Source organism: Hemitrygon akajei, unplaced genomic scaffold (assembly GCF_048418815.1).
Source record: "Hemitrygon akajei unplaced genomic scaffold, sHemAka1.3 Scf000036, whole genome shotgun sequence".
Lineage (NCBI taxonomy): Eukaryota > Metazoa > Chordata > Chondrichthyes > Myliobatiformes > Dasyatidae > Hemitrygon > Hemitrygon akajei.
In genome coordinates this window covers 943,728-950,418 of record NW_027331922.1, presented here as the reverse complement: position 1 = coordinate 950,418, position 6,691 = coordinate 943,728, and the positions used below count along the sequence as shown (strand labels likewise).

Genomic DNA, 6,691 nt, shown 5'->3' with positions numbered 1-6,691 from the left:
GGAAAGATGTCTTCACTACATTATCGTGTATTCTGTATCAGCACCTAGAACCTAACCCCTTAATTGCTCTGTTCGGATTTTGGGGCGAGACAGATTTATGTCTGGGTCCGACCAAATGCCGAATACTATCCTTTGCCTCTCTCCTGGCGAGACGCTTGATCCTCCTTAGATGGAGAGATGTTGCCCCGCCCACTCATGCGCAATGGCTTAACGACATTATGGCCTGCTTGGACCTTGAAAAAAATCATTATTCAGTTCTCAATTCGGATTTAAAGTTCCATAAGGTCTGGGGGCCTTTTATCGAGTACTTTCATAACCTTCCTCTTGACAAGGGTTTTTTTTTTTCTTTTCGGTCCCTTGCTTTCAGCTCCCTTTTTTTTCTGGTAGTAGGCATTATTATCCTCTGTTGCTAAGTGTATTTACAGTCTGGGAGTTTGACTGTCCGGACTTATACTCTCTATATTGTGTGGTGGTTGGTCTGGAATTGTTGTTTTTTTCTTGTGTTGTGGGGTTTGGGGAGGACACTAAGCTCACTTGTCTTTAATTTAGGTGCTTTTTTTGTTAAATTCTCTTCCTTTGTAGCATATTGTTATTGTATGCTTAACCTTGCTCTGTATTAATGCTCCTCATTGGGATTTGGGGTTTTTAATTTTGTAAAATGTTTTGAAAAACTAATAAAAAAATTTAAAAAATAAAAAATAAAAAAAAAATTGACCGATCCTTCGTTCGGTCTCCGATGCCCCACACTTTCTCGTGGATTCCAATACTTAAGCAGTGCTCACTAGTGTGTCTCTTGGTGTGTCTCCTGGTGTGTCTGAGGGGCGTCTCCCCAGACCTTACTTTTATCCCTACTCACGGGGTCCCATGTGTCAATCAGTTTTGAATGGCTTAGTCCATCAAACCAGCCCACTCCGGCAGTCCACTGAGGAATTTTAATGAACAGAATAGTACCAAGTAAACAGCCTTCTCCGGAGCCGTGAGTCTTACAGGTGACATAATATGGTCTCTCTCCCCCGGTGTTATCTCGCCCTTATCTGAAGCAAATGTTCCAGTCCCAGTATGTTTTGTTCCATCTCTTTCTCTCTCATTAACAGCCTGGCAACAGTAACGGTTTGTAATTCTCCCAGGGAAGGGGGACATGGGCAACCCTGCACCCTTCTGCCCATCAGAGCTGTTCATCCTTCGTAACAATACTTCTGCGATGGAAAAATAGCAAGTACGCGGTGGATATCAGTATTTATACGATCACACTGTGTTGACTGTATATACATTTACAGGTAAACACATTTTTGCACATCTGCAGTAGGCCACAACAAAGCTTGTCTTCTGCAGAGCGAACACCGGGGGGCAGCACAGACTCATGTCTGAAGACCACACTGCACCGTTCCGCGATGCGCCGCTCCTTCATTATCTCCGCCAGCGAGCAACTCTCTCAGTTTACACCTGAACCGATGTAGAACTTATATCCCGGCGTGAGTTTTTCCATTAGAAAGGGGGAGTGGTGGGGTTTACATTGGAGTAGGGTTTTGGAGCAAGAAACCCATAACAGACAGTGGAGTGGTTGTTGAGACAGATGTTGTTCAGACCTCAGACAAAGTCAGGAAGCAAAAAGCTGAGCCTGCTGGGACTCATGATCTGAGCTGCGTACATTGCAATGCAGAAATTATTGTACAAAAGGAAGATGAGCTCAGGGCAGGGCCCAACGCCTGGAAGAATAATATTTAACCAACAGTGAGACTTAGCTGCAGGAAGGGCAGGACCGTTAGTTCAGCAGTCCCGGTATCTTCAGTTTTAGTCGTACTAGTACGGGGATAATTCAAGGGAAACGTGTGGGATTTCTAGTTGTTGAATATATCACGGCAATGGTCAGTTAGGACAGAATGGAGAACTCGTCCAGGTGAGGCTTTAAGGGTGGAGCTGAGGAATAAGAAAGGAATGAACCCTTTCATGGGGCAACATGATCGACCAGCTAACAGTCCTGGGTGCTTAGAGGAACAAACCTGTAAAGAGGTCGCAGACTGTTGCATGAAACATATCGCTGTGATCTTGGATGATTTTAGCAGGTATTGACTGTGAGTCCCATACTGTGGAAGGACCAGTGGGACAGTTTGTCAAGCGTTTGGAAGAAAGTTGCCCGAATCAGTACGTATTAAGTCCCAACGATGAAGTGCAATACTTGATCTCCTACTGCGGAATGGGACAAGGCAGGGGACAGAAGTTTGTTTAGGGGAACACTTTGCATCTAGTGATGGTGATGCCATTAAAGACAAGGTCATTATAGAAAAGGATAAGTGTGACGTCGGGTTTAGTTTCCCAATTTGAGAAAGACCAACTTTATTGGCGTCAGGAGTGATCTGCCAAGTGTGGATTCGGCCAGGCCGTTTTCCGCTGTTCATCGCAAGTTGGAGCCGAAGACGTTAGGGGTTTGAAGGGATGTGGTCTGTCATTGAAGACTCGTGAATTTCTCCGGATGTACTGTGGAGAGCGTTCTGACTTGTCGCATCGCCGCCTGGTGTGGAGGCTGCAACGCAGAGGGTCGCCAGAGGCTGCAGAGGGTTCTAGACTCAGCCAACCCCATCACGGGCACAAACCTCCCCTCCATCGAGGACATGTTCAAGCAGGAATGCCTCGGGATGACCACACCCATCAGCGAGGACCCCCTCCCGCCGGGAAATGCCCTGTTCCCATCGGTACCGTCAGGGAGGGGTACAGGCGCCTGTAAACTCAACAATTTACAAACAGTTGCTTCCCCCCACCGTCAGTTTGAGAACGCTCCCTAAACACTTAAACACTCCCTCAGTATTAACCTTTGTTTTTGCAATATTTATTAACTTCCCCGATTTACGTTAATTTTACATCTTTGCACCGCACTGAAGTCACGTTGTAGTTGCAGGAAAGGTCGGTGAGGCCGCGCTTGGAGGGCGGTGTTCAGTACTAGCCGCCCTCCTGTAGGAAAGACGCCACTGAGATGGAAGGAGTGCAGAGGGAGATTTACGAGGATGTTGCCGGGTCTGGAGGGTCTGAGTTATGGAGAAGAGACAAGAAGGATGGGACTTTGTTCTTTGGAGCGTGGGTATGAAGCCAGGGGAGGCACAGATAGGGTGAATACACAGCCTTTTTTCCCCTTGGCTGGGGCATCGAGAGCTAGTATGCACAGCATTGAGGTGAGAGTGGGTGGCGAGAATGGAGAGAGGAGAGGCAGGGACTGGGGTAAGAGACAGAGATAAATGGGGAGAAGCGGAATGAGTTTGTGAGAAGAAGGGCAGAGTGAAAAGAGGAGTGAGTAGAAAGGAGGAGTAAATGGGGAGAGCGGGGGAGTTTGGGGCAGGGAGGGGAGAAGAGTGATCTAGGTGGGGAGAGGGAGAGTAGGGGGAGAATGGGGATGCGAATAGAGGAGGAGATTGGGGTAGAAAGGAGGGGAAGATAGGGTGGGTGGGGATGAAAGGATGGGGGAGTGAGGGTGAAGATTGAATGGGGAGAAGTGGGGTGAAGTCACTTGATTGAAGTCGGCCGGAAAGGCGGTTGACAGAGACCTCTTCAGGAATATCCGGGTCCAAATATGCCGTCTTCTCGCAGATGAATCTGTAATTACCTTTGCAACTGTAACGGTAACTCGATCCGCACTTACTGCAGGTGGGCGTTTCATAGTTCCACTCGTACAGAATATCAGAGGCCACAATCCTGTTAAAGAGGGTTAGACAATTTCAACAGAGACAAAACAGATACAGCAGACAACCGGAGACCGTCGCCGAACTAATCCCACTAATCTGCGCTCTCCCCACAGCCCCATGTCAGCCTCTAAACTTATCCTAAGATACCGCGCTCTACCTTCAGCCCCGGGTCCATCGCCGTACGAATCCCATTACACTGCTCTCCCCTACAATCCCGAATCAGCTCCCAAATTAATGCCTCTGCACCACTCTCTCCCGCCAACCCTGTGTCACTGAACAAACTAATCCCACTTTCCCACTCTCCCCACAATCATGAGTCTTTCTCCAAACTAATCCCACTGCCAACTCTCTCCCCACGACCTCGTTTCAGTCTCCAAACTAATCCCACTGTCTCACACTCTCCACAACCCTGTCTTTCTCCAAACTGATCTCACTGACTCACACTCTCCCCACAGATCTGTGTCAGAGCTCAAACTAATCCCACTGACCCACTCCCACACCACAGAGCTGCAACAGTCCAAACCTCACCTGTCTACGCATTTTCCAATCCAGTATATTACGTATCGTTGGACAGCGTTGGAAACAAACTTCTGTGAAATTAAATCCCTTCAGTTAATGTTTAGAACCAGACTCTAACAATGCATTTCCATGTGAAGGGACGGTACAGAGAGGGAATCACACAGTGTCTGAGCTCGGGACTGAGGTCTGAGTTTCACTCTGTGTCTGACCCCCGGAGTGTGTGATGGGACGCTGTGGAGGGAGATTCCCTCTGTATCTGACCCCGGGAGGGTGTGATGGGACAGTGTGGAGGGAGATTCACTCTGTGTCTGACCCCGGGAGTGTGTGATGGGACGGTGTGGAGGGAGATTCACTCTGTGTCTGACCCCGGAGGTGTGTGATGGGACGGTGAGGAGGGAGATTCACTGTGTGTCTGACCCCGGCAGTGTGTGATGGGACGGTGTGGAGGGGGATTCTGTCTGTGTCTGACCCCGGGAGTGTGTGATGGGACGGTGTGGAGGGAGATTCACTCTGTGTCTGACCCCGGAGGTGTGTGATGGGACGGTGTGGAGGGAGATTCACTCTGTGTCTGACTCAACGAGTGTGTGGTGGGACGGTGTGGAAGGAGATTCAGTGTCTGTCTCACCCAAGATTATTGATATCTCTTCTCGTGGTAATACATACCTTTTCCTTGTTTGAATGTATTTCGAGGAGCCTTGAATCAAGTTCCGAACAATTTTGCCTCGCTCCATCATAAGATGTTCCAAACGTCGATATGAAATAACAACTGTCTTCATTTTTGGTCCATTCCTGGGGACACGTTGTCTCTACAACTCAGGAACAACAAACCGTGAATCTCCCTCCATAAATCCCGCTGCATCAACTGGGATTAGAAAAAGCTAAACTCCCTCCACACTGTCCAATCACACACTCCCGGGGTCAGACACAGAGTGAAGCTCCCTCCCCACCGTCCCATCGCGCACTCCCGGGATCAGACACAGAGTGAATCTCCCTCCACACCGTCCCATCACACACTCCCGGGGTCAGACACAGAGTGAATCTCCCTTCACACCGTCCCATCACACACTCCCGGGGTCAGACACAGAATAAATCTCCATTCACACCGTCCCTTCACACACTCCCGGGGTCGATGTGCAACTCCATCCACACCGTCCTATCACACCCTTCTGGGATAGAACGCAGACCGAAGCTCCCTCCACACAGTCACGTCACTCATTCTAGTCGTCCTTCTGCATCATCTCTTCCCACAGTCAGTCAGACGCAAAGTGTAGTAATTCAGTATCCGACCTGCCGCATCACGAACACCCGAGATCAGCCAGCAGGGGACGCTGTTTCCACTTTGTCCATTCACACTTTCCAGGGTCAGACACAGGATGAAGCTACCTTGAATTCTCCAACTTCCGGTAATTACCTCCCCCTCCCTTCCCTTATCCCTGGTTCACTATGCCTCCTCCTCCAGTTACCTATCAGCTCACTCCTGCCTCCGCTTGGCGGTGGGAGATCAGTCTGTGTCTGCCCCGGGAGTGTGTGATGGGACGGTGAGGAGGGAGATTCACTCTGCGTCTGACCCCGGGAGTGTGTGTTGGGACGGTGCGGAGTAAGCTTCACTGTTGTCTGAGCCCAGGAGTGTGTGATGGGAAGGCGTGGAGGGAGTTTCACTCTGTGTCTGACACTGGAAAAGTGTGATGGGACGGTGTGGAGAGAGCGACATCTCGTGTCTGACCTCGAGAGTCTGCTATACGACAGTCTGGGGGAAGATTCACTCTGTATCTGAGCCAGGAACTGTGTGATGGGAAAGTGTGGAGAGAGATTCTCTCTGGTCTGACGCGGGGATTGAGTGATGGGACGGTGTGGAGGGAGATTCACTCTGTGTCTGACCCCTGGAGTGTGTGATGGGACGGTGAGGAGGGAGCTTCACTCTTTGTCTGACCCCGGGAATGTGTGATGGGATGGTGTGGAGGGAGCTTCACTCTTTGTCTGACCGCTGGAATGTGTGATGGGACGGTGTGGAGGGAGATTCACTCTGTGTCTGACCCCGGGATGGGAAGAAGATTCGTAGCGTGAGGTAGCGCGCTAAAGTTTTAAATTAAAGACCGCCATATACAGCGGCAATAGTCGGAGTGGACTGAGGCAGATTGGGTCGGCTTTGGCTCAATCAGGCTTCGGCAAGAACAGGCAGAGGCGAGGTTTGAACGGGACACAACTGCGCAAGCGCGTGAAAGTCGTCCTGTGAGGCAGCGGGAGAATTTAAGTAGCGAGCGGAGGCTCAGTCAGGAACTGTGTGATGGGAAAGTGTGGAGAGAGATTATCTCTGGTCTGACGCGGGGATTGTGTGATGGGACGGTGTGGAGGGAGATTCACTATGTGTCTGACCCCGGGAGTGTGTGATGGGACGGTGTGGAGGGAGCTTCACTCTGTGTCTGACCCCGGGAGTGTCGGATGGGACGGTGTGGAGAGAGCTTCACTCTTTGTCTGACCCCGGGAATGTGTGATGTCCCTGA

At 50.2% G+C, this 6,691-nt stretch overlaps 1 long non-coding RNA gene across 1 annotated transcript; it reads right to left on the bottom strand.

Annotated features, from left to right (window-relative positions):
• Nucleotides 1-3,577: 3,577 nt before the first annotated feature.
• LOC140720089 (uncharacterized) lies at nucleotides 3,578-4,991 on the bottom strand. The gene is made up of 3 exons (XR_012097100.1): nucleotides 4,854-4,991; nucleotides 4,200-4,261; nucleotides 3,578-3,681 (listed from the first exon to the last, which is right to left on the bottom strand). It is a non-coding gene; the product is annotated as an uncharacterized lncRNA (long non-coding RNA).
• Nucleotides 4,992-6,691: the final 1,700 nt, after the last annotated feature.